Source organism: Hypanus sabinus, chromosome 25, assembly GCF_030144855.1.
Source record: "Hypanus sabinus isolate sHypSab1 chromosome 25, sHypSab1.hap1, whole genome shotgun sequence".
NCBI classification, from domain to species: domain Eukaryota; kingdom Metazoa; phylum Chordata; class Chondrichthyes; order Myliobatiformes; family Dasyatidae; genus Hypanus; species Hypanus sabinus.
This window is the reverse complement of record NC_082730.1, coordinates 45,977,131-45,995,017: the sequence shown is the minus strand read 5'-3', so window position 1 is coordinate 45,995,017 and position 17,887 is coordinate 45,977,131. Positions and strand designations below refer to the sequence as shown.

At 42.8% G+C, this 17,887-nt stretch overlaps 1 protein-coding gene across 14 annotated transcripts in view; it reads left to right on the top strand.

Moving 5' to 3' along the window:
* Positions 1-17,887, top strand: part of LOC132381212 (potassium voltage-gated channel subfamily A member 2-like) — a 76,281-nt gene that overhangs the window by 37,521 nt on the left and 20,873 nt on the right. For 6 of the 14 annotated variants that reach the window (XM_059950525.1, XM_059950527.1, XM_059950534.1 and 3 more), the window contains exon 3: positions 12,091-12,168. The exons of the other annotated variants lie outside the window; for them this stretch is intronic. The gene's annotated coding sequence lies outside the window, so the exon portion shown is untranslated. The remainder of the gene's footprint in view (positions 1-12,090; positions 12,169-17,887) is intronic. 14 annotated transcript variants of the gene reach the window in all.

Here is a 17,887-nt window from a genome sequence, read left to right as displayed (position 1 = left end):
CTCAGCCAGGACTGCCTTTGGGATTCCAGCTCTGGATGCATCCTGGGGGTTCACCCCAAAGCCTCTCCCGTGAGTGCTGAGATCAGAGTTCTTCTCGTGGATGAGCTGCCAACCGCAGCTGACCAGCCCCATCTGCCTGAAATTATGTCTGATGAGGTTAGGAGGTGACACCAGGAGACCCTGAGGGATCAGAGCTGTGCCTTGGCTTTTTAGAAATTAAATTGGAATACAAAGAAAGTTTGTAATATTTCAGAGATGTGCTGATCTTACCAATCTAGCCGGTACACTGAACGTTAAGTATGGGAGTTTGGACGGTTAAGTGATGTCTGGGCAAAAAGATCATTCTGTTGGGGCAAAGTCTGGTTGGTGGGAAGAACAGGAAAAGCAAATTTCTTGCTAGAACATTCTGATGGTTTCTGCAAAGCCCTAAACTCAACAGAAGATTCTAAGCTCTATCTAATACGGATACCCTCACTATTGGGTGGTTATACCGTATCCACTAGTTTACTAACAAGGACTAGCTTACTTCCCTGTCTAGCCTCTGCAGTGAGGTCTCGCTGCCAATACCCACTAGATACTGGCAGTAGATACCGGTCCCTACCGAGGAACAGATACCTCCAGTTGAAAAGTCGTTTAAACACAGTTTATCTGAATTTTAATGATATACATTTAAATTTAGACAATAGCACTTACCACACATTTAAAACTCACAATGGATTTCTAATTTATAAAAGGTTTCTAAATTCAAAAATTTACGAACTACAGGTACAATTTTTATGAGCTAGAACATACCATCAAGTTGCAAACGAACAGCTCGCCCATCGCAGATACTGAAGTTTGAGGAATGAATTCTAGTACTTTTCTCTGCCGTTCTCCTTGTCATTCCTAACAATCCCTCACAGAAACATACAAACATAGAAAATAGGTTCAGGAGTAGGCCATTCGGCCCTTCGAGCCTGCACCGCCATTCAGTATGATCATGGCTGATCATCCAACTCAGAACCCTGTACCTGCTTTCTCTCCATACCCCCTCATCCCTTTAGCCACAAGGGCCATATCTAACTTCCTCTTAAATATAGCCAATGAACCGGCCTCAACTGTTTCCTGTGGCAGAGAATTCCACAGATTCACCACTCTCTGTGTGAAGAAGTTTTTCCTCATCTCAGTCCTAAAAGGCTTCCCCTTTATCCTTAAACTGTGACCCCTCGTTCTGGACTTCCCCAACATCGGAAACAATCTTCCTGCATCTAGCCTGTCCAATCCCTTTAGAATTTTATATGTTTCAATAAGATCCCCCCTCAAACTTCTAAATTCCAGTGAGTATAAGCCTAGTCGATCCAGTCTTTCTTCATATGAAAGTCCTGCCATCCCAGGAATCAATCTGGTGAACCTTCTCCGTACACCCTCTATTGCAAGAATGCCTTTCCTCAGATTGGGGGACCAAAACTGCACACAATACTCTAGGTGCGGTCTCACCAAGGCCTTGTACAACTGCAGTAGAACCTCCCTGCTCCTGTACTCAAATCCTTTTGCTATGAATGCCAACATACCATTTGCCTTTTTCACCACCTGCTGTACCTGCATGCCCACCTTCAATGACTGGTGTACAATGACACCCAGGTCTCGTTGCAGCTCCCCTTTTCCTAATCGGCCACCGTTCAGATAATAATCTGTTTTCCTGTTCTTGCAACCAAAATGGATAATCTCACATTTATCCACATTAAATTGCATCTGCCATGAATTTGCCCACTCACCTAACCTATCCAAGTCACCCTGCATCCTCTTAGCATCCTCCTCACAGCTAACACCGCCGCCCAGCTTCATGTCATCCGCAAACTTGGAGATGCTGCATTTAATTCCCTCGTTTAAATCATTAATATATATTGTAAACAACTGGGGTCCCAGCACTGAACCTTGCGGTACCCCACTAGTAACTGCCTGCCATTCTGAAAAGGTCCTGTTTACTCCCACTCTTTGCTTCCTGTCTGCCAACCAATTCTCTATCCACATCAATACCATACCCCCAATACCATGTGCTTTAAGTTTGCACACTAATCTCCTGTGTGGGACCTTGTCAAAAGTCTTTTGAAAATCTAAATATACCACATCGACTGGCTCTCCCCTATCCACTCTACTAGTTACATCTTCAAAAAATTCTATAAGATTTGTCAGACATGATTTTCCTTTCACAAATCCATGCTGACTTTGTCCGATGATTTCACCTCTTTCCAAATGTGCTGTTATCACATCTTTGATAACCGACTCTAGCATGTCAGACTAACCAGTCTATAATTCCCCAGTTTCTCTCTCACTCCTTTTTTAAAAAGTGGGGTTACATTAGCCTCCCTCCAATCCTCAGGAACTAATCCAGAATCTAAGGAGTATTTCCAGAAGATTATTTATGTCCTCCTCAGTGAAGACAGAACAAAAGTAGTTATTCAATTGGTCTGCCATGTCTTTGTTCCCTATGATCAATTCACCTGTTTCTGTAAAGGACCTACATTTGTCTTGACCAATCTTTTTCTTTTCACCTATCTATAAAAGCTTTTACAGTCAGTTTTTAAGTTCCCTGCCAGCTTTCTCTCATAATCTTTTTTCCCTTTCCTAATTAAGCCCTTTGTCCTCCTCTGAATTTCTCCCAGCCCTCAGGTGTGCCGCATTTTTTTGCTAATTTATATGTTTCTTCTTTGGACTTGATACTTTCCCTAATTTCCCTTGTCAGCCATGGGTGCACTACCTTCCCTGGTTTATTCTTTTGCCAAACTGGGATGAACAATTGTTGTAGTTCATCCATGCAATCTTTAAATGCTTGTCATTGCATATCCACCGTCAACCCTTTAAGTATCATTTGCCAGTCTATCTTAGCTAATTCACGTCTCATACCTTCAAAGTTACCCTTCTTTAAGTTCAGAACCTTTGTTTCTGAATTAACCATGTCACTCTCCATCTTAATGAAGAATTCCACCTTATTATGGTCACTCTTACCCAAGGGGCCTCGCATGACTAACCCTTCCTCATTGCTCAATACCCAATCTAGAATGGCCTGCTCTCTAGTTGGTTCCTCGACATGTTGGTTCAGAAAACCATCTCGCATACATTCCAAGAAATCCTCTTCCTCAGCACCCTTACCAATTTGGTTCACCCAATCTATATGTACATTGAAGTCATCCATTATAACTACTGTTCCTTTATTGTATGCATTTCTAATTTCTTGTTTAATGCCATCCCCAACCTCACTACTACTGTTAAGTGGCCTGTACACAACTCCCACCAGCGTTTCCTGCCCCTTAGTGTTATGCAGCTCTACCCATATCGATTCCACATCCTCCAGGCTAATGCCCTTCATTTCTATTGCGTTAATCTCCTCTCTAACCAGCAATGCTACCCCACCTCCTTTTCTTTCCTGTCTATCCCTCCTGGATATTGAATATCCCTGGATGTTAAGTTCCCATCCTTGGTCACCCTGGAACCATGTCTCTGTGATCCCAACTATATCATATTCATTAATAACTATCTGCATATTCAATTCATCCACCTTGTTACGAATGCTCCTCGCATTGACACACAAAGCCTTCAGGCTTGTTTTTACAACACTCTTAGCCCTTATACAATTATGTTGAAAAGTGGCCCTTTTTGCCCTGGATTTGCCTGCCTGCCACTTTTATTTTTCACCTTACTACTTTTTGCTTCTACCCTCATTTTACACCCCTCTGTCTCTCTGCACTTGTTTCCATCCCCCTGCCACATTAGTTTAAAGCCTCCTGAACAGCAGTAGCAAACGCTCCCCTTAGGACATTGGTTCCAGTCCAGCCCAGGTGCAGACTGTCCTGTTTATACCAGTCCCACCTCCCCCAGAACTAATTCCAATGCCCCAGAAATTTGAATCCCTCCCCCTTGCACCATTTTTCAAGCCACGTATTCATCTGAAATATCCTCCTATTTCTACTCTGACTAGCATGTGGCACTGGTAGTAATCCAGAGATTATTACCTTTGAGGTCCTACTTTTTAGTTTATCTCCTAACTCCCTAAATTCACCTTGTAGGACCTCATCCCGTTTTTTACTTATATCGTTGGTACCTATGTGCACCACGACCACTGGTTGTTCACCCTCCCATTCCAGAATGTCCTCAGAGACATCCTTGACCCTTGCACCAGGGAGGCGACATACCATCCTGGAGTCTCGTTTGCGGCCGCAGAAACGCCTATCTATTCCCCTTACAATCGAATCTACTATCACTATACCTCTCCCACTCCTTTTCCTTCCCTCGTGTGCCACAGAGCCACCCATGGTGCAATGAACTCGGCTGCTGCTGCCTTCCCCTGATTAGACATCTCCCCCAACAGTATCCAAAACAGTATATCTGTTTAGGAGGGAGATGACCTCAGGGGACTCCTGCTCTACCTGCCTACTGCTATGCTGTCTAGTGGCCACCCCTTCCCTTTCTGCATGTGTAGGCCTTTACCTGCATCCTTGTGATAGTTATACTATTTTCTACTAGATTACATCATTTGCATTTGATGTTTTCCAGATATTTTTGCTGGGGCAAAGTAACTCACACAGATCGTCTTAAAAGACGAAGACCCTAAAATTTCATGATTAATGCTGTGTGGGCTGATCCTTGGAGTGCACAATTATCTGAACTTGTAGCTGTGTTTTATGTGTTAATGACATAAACACACTTTCTTGTATTTGCCTAATGCAGACAAGAAACCTCTTGGTCATAAATTCAACAGATTCTACAGATGCTGAGAGGTGACCTGATAGAGGTGTATAAGATGATGAGAGACATTGATCGTGCGGATACTCAGAGGCTTTTTCCCAGGGCTGAGATGGTTGCCACAAGAGGGCACAGGTTTAAAGTGTTTGGAAAGTACTTTTTTAAAGTACAGAGGAAATGTCAGAGTAAGTTTTTTACTCAGAGAGTGGTGAGCGCGTGGAATGGGCTGCTGGCAACAGTGGTGGAGGTGGATCCGATAGGGTCCTTTCAGAGACTTTTGGACAGGTACATGGAGCTTAGTAAAATAGAGGGCTATAGGTAAGCCTAGTAATTTCTAAGGTAGGGACATGTTCGGCACAACTTTGTGGGCCGAAGGGCCTGTATTGTGCTGTAGGCTTTCTATGTTTCTAAAATGCTGCTTGTAGAAGTAGATGCAATAGGCAATAGGTGCAAGAGTAGGCCATTCGGCCCTTCAAGCCAGCATCGCCATTCAATGTGATCATGGCTGAGGCCCTTTAGCAGGCCTGAAAAGGAAAAGGGTAAAGCCAGAATAAAGAAGTGGGGAGGGGCAGGAGTACAAGCTAGATTGTAACAGGTGAAGCCAATTGTATAGGGGAGAGTGGACGAAGTGAGAACCTGGGAGGTAATGGGAGGAAAAGGTAAAGGGCTAAAGAAGAAAGAATCTGATAGGAGAGGATGGTGGACTTGATCATTTCACTTTGCAAAGCAGACCTCTTAGCAGGCAACCACATGTGGGTTAGCAGCCTTTGTTCTGTAATACCATTTGCCAAGATGTGCTTCCACATTCAAACTGATTGCTGCTTTCAATTTACATTAAGAAATGGAGAATGGTTATATTTTACAAGAAAAATCTGAACTAAAAATATTTGTTAAAAATTTAACTTTATCCGCACAACCCTGACCCTTTGGAAATGTTCTGCTGCTGTAGCAGAAAGCTGAGGTTAATAACAAGCCTCTCAGACCCTCGAAAATGAATATACATTTCAACTTAACCTGTCAGCATCCCCTAACAGAAACTCTATAAGTACCTGACGGATCGCTGTCCTAATCTGCTTTTGTAACATCAGCATACTGAAAAATTCCATGCAGTCTTTTCATTCAAGTCAATTAAACTGTGGATGATGATGTGTAGAGGCACCTTGGTGAACTGAGGCATGACATAAAGGAAGTTACTGTTCAGGAACAGCAAGTAATTCGGAAGGCAGACACTCTGAATACACATTCAATGGGCACTTTTTAGGTGCACCTGTACACCTGCTCATTAATGAAAGTATCTGATCAGCCAATCATGTGGCAACTACTCAATGCATGAAAGCATGCAGACATGGTCAGGAGGTTCAGTTGTTGCTCAGATCAAACATCAGAATGGGGAAGAAATGTGATCTAAGTGACATTGACCATGGAATGATTGCTGGTGCCAGACTGGGTGGTTTGAGTATCTCAGAAATTGATGATCTCCTGGGGTTTTCATTGTCAACAGTCTCTAGAGTTTACACAGATAGGCGCAAAAACAAAAAAAAAAATCAGCGAGTGCCAGTTACGTGCATGGAAATGGCTCATTAATGGGAGAGGTCAGAGGAGAATAGCCAGACTGGTTCAAGCTCACAGAAAGGGGAGAGTAATTCAAATAACCAACAGTGGGGTGTCTCTGAGCATGCAAAACATCAAACTGAAGTGGATGGGCTGCAGAATCAGAATCAGGTTTAATATCACTGACTCGTAATGAAATTTGTTAACTGTGTGGCAGCAGTACCATGCATAAATATAGAAAAAAAATGAGGTAGTGTTCATGGGTTCAACATCCATTTAGGAATCGGATGGCAGAGGGGAAGTAGCTGTTCCTGAATCATTGAGTGTGTACCTTTAGGCTTCGGTACCTCCTTCCTGATAGTAACCATGAGAAGAGGGCATGTCTTGGGTGGGGAGGGGGGGGGGTCTTTGATGTTGATAACTAATAGAGTGGCCTCTGGGTGTTTGAGAAATACAGTGGATTCTGGTTAATTGAGAAACATTGGGACCAGTATGTTTTTGTCCAATTAAGTGACTGACCCAATTTACCAGTTTCATGGAAGTAGTTAAAAAGGTATAAAAAAGACAAGCTACTGTTTAACTGGGTAACAAATTATGTATTTAAATCAATACATAACAAATTAAAACACTAACAATACTACTACAATACTATAAAATTGGTTATTCATTTCTAATAGTTTTTGATGGAGGAATTCAAATGCTGTGTTCTTTGTATTGACTGTAAATGAACAAAATCGGTGCAGACACATAGTGTACATAATCGATTGCCTTCATGCAATGCTATTGATAATTGCATTCTCCAAATCTTCATTTTCATTGTAACATTCAGGCTGATGTCAATACCTTCAAATTCTTTGTAGTTCCTAAGTTGCTGAAGCAATGAAATTGTTTCATTTTCACGTCCAGCTGTTTCTGGCATCTCGAAGCCTAAATGCTTGAAAGCACCATGAGAAAAGCAGTTCTGAATTGGGTTACTGGTTATTTCTTGCCACCTTTCAGTGACAAAAATCATTGCTTCGTGAAGGCAAGCACACGGAACTGATGCTACTTAAAAACAATGTGCTTTAAGCTCAATGTAGCATCTAAGGGCCACATGTGTGCATGACTGACCCTAGTTAGAAACTGTTTGGCAAGTGTCTTGTCTTACCCCAATTATGCAACATATTGTCCCGATTAAACAAAGGGAATCTCATCAATTTTCTCAATTAGTTTTTTGTTAAAAGAGTTGTCCCAAATAAGTGGCTGTCTTGATTAACTGATGGCCCCATTAACCAGATCCTACTTTCTCCTGAAAGATTCAGTGAGTCTATTACATAAATTATATTGCTTCTGTGTGAAGCTTAGAAAATGTGAGGTGACCTAGCTGAGACATACATTCTGGCAGGACTAATTGATGTTCCATTCCACCCATTTTAGATCTGATGCAAGGTTCAAAGGAAGTTTAATTTAGTCATACAGCTGTAAATCTTCGTCACTTCTGTGACCCATAAGGCTGTGAATGTTTGGTTATTTCTTCTCAAGGCTGAGATTAATAGATTTTTGGATACTAAGGGATCAAAGGAAGGGCTACAGTGCAAAAATAAGATGAGTTCCAAGAAAAGAAACAAACATACTGATTGGTAGAATAAGCTCATTCAGTCTAATGTTGCGTCAATTTCTTTTCACTCTCACTTCCTCACTGCAAATTTAATTTATCCAGCCTGTATGTAGAATAAAGTCTAATAATTAGAGTACTATGGATATTAAATGCACCAATGATGTCCTGATGTACAGTCAGTGGCCATATTATTAAGCACCTCCTGTACCTAATAGTGTGCTCACTGATCTTCTGCTGCTGTAGCCCATCCACTTCGATGTGTTGTGCATTCAAGATGCTCTTCTGCACGCGACTGTTGTAATGTGTGGCTGTCTGAGTTACTGTTGTCTTCCTGTCAGCTTGAACCAGCCTGGCCACTCTCCTCTGACCCCTCTCATTCACAAGTCATTTTCACGCACAGAGCTGCTGCTCACTGGATGTTTTTTGGTTTTTTGCACCACCCCCTGTGAATTCTATGGACTGCCGTGTGTGAAAATCGCAGGAGATCAACAGTTACTGAGATACTCAAACCACCCCGTCTGGCACCAACAATCATTCCACACTCAAAGCCACATAGATCATATTTCTTCCCCAGTCTGGTGTTTGGTCTGAACAACAACTGAACCTCTCAACCATGTCTTCATGCTTGTATGCATTGAGTTGCTGCCATGTGATTGGCTGATGAGCTATTTGCAGTAGCGAACAAGTGCACAGATATACCTAATAAAATGGCCACTGTGTTTAAGCCACACCCAGTATTATAACAAATATCTGCTGGCCTATAAATCATTTATTTCAGAGCTTTCTTCCCTTTGCAATATCTAAGCTCAGCTCAAACTGGGTTCTCCATCACGATCTGGCAAACCAGAATAATTTCTCCCCATTGTTCTCATCTCTTTCCTTCTTTGTGCTGTGACTCCATCTGCCTCGTGCCTCCTTTCTTTGCTTACCCTGAACTTCCACACAACAGATGGGAATATGATCATAGCCATTAGTCCCCAGTTGTGTCACTATTTCATTGGTTGTGAATTGTTGACCATTCAGAAACATTGGTAACTTACTAATTTTTTGTACTTGCCTGGTTACAGTGCTTTCTAGTTAATTGGGACACATTGGGACTAGTACATTTTGGCCCAATTAAGTTGGTACCTCAATTAGTCAGTTTCATGGAAATAGTTAAAAAGGTATAAAAAAGACAAACTGAGTAACAAATGATGTATTTAAATGAAATTAGGACACTACCCATACTACTACACTACTACAAAACTGTAAAACACTATAAAACTATAAATATTTAAATTCCCATTCCCTTTCCTGTTCTGCCATGTCAGTCCATGGACTCCTCTTGTGCCAAGATGGCATGTATATTGGTATTTTCTTCCAGTAAACAATAACCCCTCCACTACCACCTCTATTTCCCATTCTGACCTTTTACCTCTTCTCACCTACCTATTACTTCCCTCTGAGTCCCCTCCTCCTTCCCTGTCTCCTATTGTCCATTCTACTGTCTTATCAGATTCCTTCTTCTCCAGCCGTTGACCTTTCCCACTGACCTGGATTCACCTATAACCTTCCAGCTGGCTTTCTTTCCCTCCACCCACCTTTTTGTCCTGGCATCTTCCCCCTTCCTTTTCAGTCCTGAAGGATCTCGGCATGAATCATTCATTTCCATAGATGCTGCTTGTCCTTCTGAGTTTTATGTGCATTGCACTAAGACTGTGTGTTAGTTCCCAGTGTGTATCAATTGGGAGAATCCATCCGCATCATGTTCTTTTGACTGTAAATGAGCAAGATCACCGCAGACTGAGTGCAGACCCTAGACCAGCCTGCCTTCATACAATGCTATCAACTATTACATCTTCCAAATCTTCATTTTCATTGTAACATTCAAGATGGTTGTCAATACCTTCAAATTCTTTGTGGCTTTGAACTTATTAAAGTAGCAAAATCATTTCATTTTCAAACCCACCCATTTCTAGCATCTCCAAGCCTGAATGTTTGAAACCGCAGTGACCAAAAAAGGTTCTAATTGTCTTATTGGTTATTTTTCGCCAGCTATCAGTGACAAAAATCACTGCCTTTTTGAACACAAACACATGCAGCTGATACTATTTAAAAGCTGTTTGCTGGGAGCATAGTGTGGTGTCTAACAGCCACATAAGCACACGACTGATGCTAATTAGAAACAGTTCAGCAAAAATCTCCTGCCCCATTTAAGCAGCATAGTGTCTCAAATAATCAAAGGAAATCTCAGCTATTTTCTCAATTAGTTTTTTGTTCTTTAAGAGTTGTCCCAAATAAGTGGCTGCCCCAATTACCCAATGACCCAATTAACTGGAATTCTCTGTATTTATTTCACTTACAACTTTCCAAACACCCTCTTCCTGCCTTATTTTCTCTCTCTTTCTGGAATTTTCTTTGATGGGCTTGTCTATCTGCCCAGCCTTCACAACAACACAAACAAACCTCAAAATTTATCCATCCTCTCACACCTATTTTACCTCCACACTCTCTGCTCCAACTGTACCCTGACACATCCCTTCTGAACTCCCCCAACTCTCCCCGTACCTCACTGTGCTCTCCTCATGCTCTTTCCAGTTCTCCCCATTATTCACTCCCCCACTCTCCATGCTTCTCCCTCCACTCCCCATGCTCTTTTTCATTCTCTCCCCAGTATCCCTGCCCCCGATCCACACTCTATCCTACTCACTGTGCTCTTTAAACCCCTTACTATATTCCTTGACCCCTTCACCGATCTCTTGCCCCACATTTTCTACACCCTACCCCCTTTCTCCAAACTGCAGCATCTTCTCTCCATGTCCCATCTGTGACCCATAAAACATAGAACAGGCCCTTCAGCCCACAATGTTGTACTGGACTAATTAAACCATAAACACAAGAGATTCTGCAGATGTTGGAAATGCAGAGCAACACACACAAAATGCTGGAGGAACTCAGCAGGTCAGGCATCATCTATGAAAATAAATAAACAGTCAACGTTTCAGTCTGGAACCTTCATCAGGACTGGAATCGAAGGGGGAATTCACCAGAATAAAATGGTGGGAGGAGGGAAGGAGGCTAGTTGGAAGGTGATAGGTGAAACCAGGTGGGTGAGAAACATTAAGCGCTGGAGAAGGGGGAATCTGATAGGAGAGGAGAGTGGATCATGGGGGAAAGGGGAGAAGGAGGGGCACCTGGGGGAAGGATAGGCAAGTGAGGAGAAGAGATAAGAGGTCAGTGGGGAATAGAAGAAGGGATGGGATAGGAAAAGAAAATAAGAGAGAAAAGATTACCAGTAGGAGAAATCGATGTTCATGCCATCAGGTTAGAGGCTACCTAGACAGAATATGGGGTGTTGCTCCTCCACCCTGAGAGTGGCCTCCTTAAGCCAGGAGAGGCCATGGACTGACATTTTGGAATGAGCAAAAATTAGCAACTGTATGCCTAACCAAACTATTCCTCTCTGCCTATCTGGTGACCATTTCCCTACATTTCACACATTCATGCAGAGGCCTTTGAAAGGCTTCTGTCAAATTTACCTCCCCTACTAGCCCTGGCGATGTGTTGCAGGCACCCACCTCTCTCTGGTGAGTGGGTTACCATACACCATACACATACACATAACGTAACTTACCATACACATCTCCTTTGAACTTGCCCGCTCTCTCAGCATCTGGTAAACCTCTTCTGCACCATCTCCAAAGCCTCCACATCCTTCGTCCAATGGGGTGACTAGAATTGAATGCAAAACCCTAGTTCAGACGTTTATAAATCCGCAACATGACTCCAGAGCTCATTATAACTTGGCTTATTATAGTCACGTATTCTGAGGTGCAACAAAAAACTTTCCTTTGCATGCCATCCGAACAGACCATTCATTACAACACTGGACAAGGGAAAACAGTAACAGAATGTAGAATAAATTGAGCGTACAGAGAAAGTGCAGTATAGATGGACAGTATGGTGCAAAGCCACATGAGATAGATTGTGAGGTCAAGAGTTCATCTTATTCTGTTCAATAGTCCTGTAACAGTGGGATAGAATTGTCCCTGTGCCTGGTGGTCGGTGATTTCCAGCTGCCTGAAGAGACAGGAACGAAGAGAGAGTGTCTAGGGTGGGTGGGGTCTTCGACTGTGTTGCCTGCTTCACTGAAGCAGCGAGAAGTACAGACAGAGTCCAAGGAGGGGTGTCTGGTTTCTGTGATGTTCTGAGCTGTGTCCACAACTCTCTGTGCTTTCTTACAGACCACAGGCAGAGCAGTTGTCGTACCAAGTCGTGATGAGTCTGGATAGGATCTTTCGGCGGTGCCTCAATAAAAACTGGTGAGGGTCAGAGGGGACATGCCGAATTTCTTTAGCCTGCTGAGAAGTCAAGCTGGTGAGCTTTCTTGGCCATGGCTTCAACGTTCTGGAACCAGACAGGATATTGATGATGAGCTGGAAGCTTACACCCCTTTGGACCTCAGCAACATTGATGTAGACAGGAATGTGTGCACCACCTTCCTGAAGTCAGTGACCAGCTCTGTCATTGAGAGGAAAGGTTGTTGTCATGACACCTTGTTACTAGGCACTCTGTCTCCTATAGGCCAACATATCGTATTTGAGATCCATCCCACCAAGGTGGTATCATCAGCAAAAGTGTCAATGGAGTTAGAGTGGACCATGCCTTTGTTAGTGTAGAGTTGGGGGCTGAGAATGCAGCCCTGTGGATAAGCCCTGTAGCAGAGGTGTTGCTGCCTCTCATACTGATTGCAGTCTGCTGGTCAGGAAGTCAAGGATCCATTTGCAAAGGGAAGAGTTAAGTCCCGGATATAGGGATTTAGAGATGATTTACCTGGAAGTTTAGTACTGAAGATGGAGCTGTAGTCAACAAACAAAGTTCAAAGTAAGATTTATTATCAGAGTACATACATGTTACCACATACAACCCTGAGATTCTTTTTCTTACGCATATTTAGCAAATCGATAGAACAGTGAACTGTAAACATCAGGAACTATTAACTGTAAACAAACTGCAAATGCAGATATAAATAAAGAGCAATAAATATCAAGCACAAATAACAATATAATAGAGTTCTTAAATGAGTGTAGCTATCCCCTTTTGTTCAGGAGCCTGATGGTTGAGGGGTAGTGACTGTTCTTGACCCTGGTGGTGTGATTCTTGAGGCACCTGTGCCTTCTCTCTGATGGCATCAGCGAGAAAAGAGCATGGCCTGGGTGGTGAGGATCTTTGATGATGGACGCTGCTTTCTTATGGCAATGCTTCATGTAGATGTGCTCAATGATTAGGAGGGCGTTACCTGCAACATACTGGGCCACATCCACCACCTTTTGTAGGATTTTCCACTCAAAGGCATTGGTATACCTACACCAGGCCATATTGCAGCCACACATCCACCACACATCTATTGAAGTTTGCTGAGGTTTTCAATGACATGCCAAACCTTGGCAGACTCCTGAGGAAGTAGAATTGTTGTCATGCTTTCTTTGCAATTATATTTATATGATGGGTCCAGGACAGGTCCTCTGAGATAGTGATACCCAGGAATTTAAAGTTACTGACACTCTCCACCTCTGATCCTCTGATGATTACTGGCTCATGGACCTCTGGTTTCCCTCTCCTGAAGTCTACAATCAGTTCCTTGGTCTTATTGACATTGAGTAGAGGTTGTTGTTCTGACACCACTCAGCCACATTTTCAATCTCCCTCCTGTATGCTGATTCATCACCATCTTTGATACAGCCCATAACAGTGGTGTCATCAGCAAACTTGTATGTGGCGTTGGAGCTGTACTTATCCACACAGTCATAGGTGTAAAGTGAGTACAGCAGGGGACTAAGCATATATCCCTGCAGTGCCCCTGTGCTGATGGAGATTGTGGAGGAGATGTTTTGCCAATCTGGACTGACTGGGGTCTACAAGTGAGGAAATCCGGAATCCAATTGCCCAAAGGGGTATTGAAACCCAGGTCTTGGAGCTTACTGGTTTCTTTTGAGGGGATGATGGTGTTAAATGCCAAGCTGTAATTGATAAGGAGCATCCTGATGTATGCATCTTTGCTGTCTAGATGTTCCGACTTGTGTGTAGAGCCAACAAGATAGCATCTGCTGTAAACCTGGAGAGGAAAACTGGTACAGTTTCCTGCAGCTTGCTGAGAGTCGCTGATGTGCACTGGTGCCATCATGTCTAACACAGGTGACTTCACTGTCCAGATGCTCCAGAGAAGAGTGTCAGGGCAAGGAGCTGGCATCTGTCCTAGGTCTGTTTTGGCGGTAGGCAAATTGCTGCTAGAAGTGATGTGTGCCATGACTGGCCCTAGAGGCAAACATGTCACAGGCTGCTTTTGCACCCTATCAACTTGTGCAGCCACTTACAGAGAGCTATGGACTTGGACCCCAGGATTCCTCTGTACATCAACACCATTAAGGGTCTTGCCATTAACAGTGGAATGTCTATTTGCATTCAGTCTCCCAAAGTGCAACACTTCACATTTGACTGCATTAAAATCCATCTGCCATTTCTTTGCCCATATCTGAAACGTCTGTATCCCACATATTGTACACCTACAGTGCCACCAATCTGTGCAAACTTACCAACTGTGTGTCTGCAAACTTACTAACACACCTATCCACATTTTCATCCAAGTCATATTCAGTGGATTCCATTTCATCATTTTTGGCACAATTATGCAGCTGCCCCAATTAGATGAAGTTTCGTGGAAAAGTTAAAGAAGTATAAGAAAGACAAAGTACCATTTAACTGGGTAACAAATTATGTATTTAAATGAAATACTGAACAAACTAGAACACTATCAATACTACTACAGGACTATAAAACTGCGTATTCGTTCCTAATAGTAATCGACAGAAGAATTCGCTGTACGTTGCCATGTTCTTTTGATTACCCTCAGACACCTCATGTAGATAATGGACTACCTTCATACAATGCTATTGACGAGTGCTTCCTCCAAATCTTCATTTTCATTGTAACAGTCAAGATGATCATCAATGCCTTCAGATTCTTTGTAGTTCTTAACTTGTTTAAGTAATAAAATCATTTCATTTTCAGCCCCAGCCACTTCTGGTATCTCCAAGCCAGAATGCTTGAAACTGTAGTGAGCAAAACGGTTCTGAGTTGTCATACTGCTTATTTCTCACCAACTGAAAGTGCCAAAAATTACTGCTTTTTGAGCACAAACACACGCAACTGAGCTATTTAAAAATTGTCCACTCTAAGCATGGTGTGGTGTTTAACGGCCACATGAGTGCACATGAGCGCCAGTAGTTAGAAACTGTTCGGCAATAGCTTCTTGCCCCAATTAAGCATATACAGTAGTGTCGCGGATAAACAAAGTGTATAGTGTCCCAGCTACTTTCTCCATTTGTTTTTGTTCTTTAAGAAATATCCCAAATAAGCACCTGCCCTGATTAACTGTTGGAATCCACTGTATATCACAAACAGCAGAAGTCCCAGTGTGGATCCCTCTGGAACAGTGTCAGTCACAAAACTGCCCTGCAGCATCATAGAACCATAGAGCATTACAGTACAGAAACAGGCCTTTTGGCCCTTCTTGGCTGTGCTGAACCATTTTTCTGCCTAGTCCCACTGACCTGCACCTGGGCCATATCCCTCCAAACCCCTCTCATCCATGTACCTGTCCAAGTTTTTCTTAAATGTTAAAAGTGAGCCCACATTTACCACTTCATCTGGCAGCTCATTCCACATTCCCACCATTGTCCTCTGGCTTTTTTCTCCCCTAACCTCAGTGGAAAAAGCCTGCTTGCATTCACTCCATCTATACCAATCATAATTTTATATATCTCTATCAAATCTCCCCTCATTCTCCTACACTCCAGGGGATAAAGTCCTAACATATTCAACCTTTCTCTGTAACTCGGTTTCTCAAGTCCCGGCAACATCCTTGTAAACCTTCTCTGCACTCTTTCAACCTTATTAATATCGTTCCTGTGATTTGGTGACCAAAACTGCACACAATACTCCAAATTCGCCCTCACCAATGCCTTATACACCCTCACCATAACATTCCAACTCTTATACTCAATACTTTGATTTATAAAGGCCAATGTACCAAAAGCTCTCTTTACTACCCTATCTACCTGTGATGCCACTCTTAGGGAATTTTGTATCTGTATTCCCAGATCCCTCTGTTCTACTGCACTCCTCAGTGCCCTACCATTTACCTTGTATGTTCTACTTTGGTTTTTCCTTCCAAAGTGCAATACCTCACACTTGTCTGTATTTAACTCCATCTGCCATTTTTCAGCCCATTTTTCCAGCTGGTCCAGATCCCTCCTCAAGCTTTGAAAACCTTTCTCACTGTCCACTACACCTCCAATCTTTGTATCATCAGCAAATTTGCTGATCCAATTTGCCACATTATCATCCAGATCATTGATATAGATGACAAATAATTATGGACCCAGCACTGATCCCTGTGGCACACCACTAGTCTCAGGCCTCCACTCAGAGAAGCAATCCTCCACTACCACTCTCCGACTTCTCCCATTGAGCCAATGTCTAATCCAATTTACTACCTCACCATGTATACCTAGGGACTGAATCTTCCTAACTAACCTCCCATGTGGGACCTTGTCAAAGGCCTTACTGAAGTCCATGTAGACAACATCCACTGCCTTCCCTTCATTCACTTTCCTGGTAACCTCCTCAAAAAACTCTAATAGATTTGTTAAACATGACCCACCACGCACAAAGCCGTGTTGACTCTCCCTAATAAGTCCCTGTCTATCTAAATACTTGTAGATCCTATCTCTTAGTACTCCTTCCAATAATTTACCTACTACCGACGTCAGACTTACCAACCTATAATTTCCCGGATTACTTTTAGAGCCTTTTTTAAACCACAGAACAAAATGAGGTGCCAATCCTCCGGCACCTCACCCACAGATACCGACATTTTAAATATATCTGCCAGGGCCCCTGCAATTTCAACACTCGTCTCCTTCAAAGTCTGGGGGAATACCCTGTCAGATCCTGGGGATTTATCTACTCTGATTTGCCTCAAGTTAGCAAGCACCTCCTCCTCTTCAATCTGTATAGGTTCCATAGAACACTACAGCACAGTGCAGGCCCTTCAGCCCTCCATGTTGTGCTGACCCTTATAATCCTTAAAAAAATACTAAACCCACACTACCCCATAACCCTCCATTTTTCTTTCATCCATGTTCCTGTCCAAGAGGCTCTTAAATACCCCTAATGTTTTAGCCTCCACCACCATCCCTGGCATGTCATTCCAGGCACTCACAACCCTCTGTGTAAAAAAACTTACCCCTGATGTCTCCCCTAAACTTCCCTCCCTTAATTTTGTACCTGGAGAAGCTCTTTGGATTATCTTTCACCTTGACTGCCAAAGCTACCTCATGTCTTCTTTTAGCCCTCCTGATTTCTTTCTTAAGTATTTTTTTTTGCACTTTTTATACTCCTTAAGTACCTTATTTGCTCCGTTTCCTGTACATGTCATACATCTGTCTCTCCTTCTTTATCAGAGTTTCAATATCCCTAGAGAACCAAGGTTCCTTATTCTTATTCATGTTCACGTTCCTGACAGGAACATACGAACTCTGCACTCTCAAAATTTCTCCTTTGAAGGCCTCACACTTACCAACGACATCCTTGCTAGAGAACAACCTGTCCCAATCCATGCTTTTTAGATCCTTTCTCATTTCTTCAGATTTGGCCTTTTTCCAGTTTAGAACCTCAACCCAAGGACCAGATCTAATTTTATCTATGATCAAGTTGAAACTAATGGTGTTATGATCACTGGAACCAAAGTTCTGGATGAGTCTTCCATATGGGACCTTGTTAACCCATCTGCACTTTGATTTATCCATAGCCCTCTCTCCATCCTGCTCCTCTCCTCCCCTGCACAACCCACCACTCTACATTTCCATCCATCCTTTCTAGCCCCGTCTGCCCCCAACTTCCCACACTGTGCACACACCTACTGTGTGCTGTGCTCTTATGATGGCACATGTTGTGAAATTTGTTGTTTTGCAGCAGTAG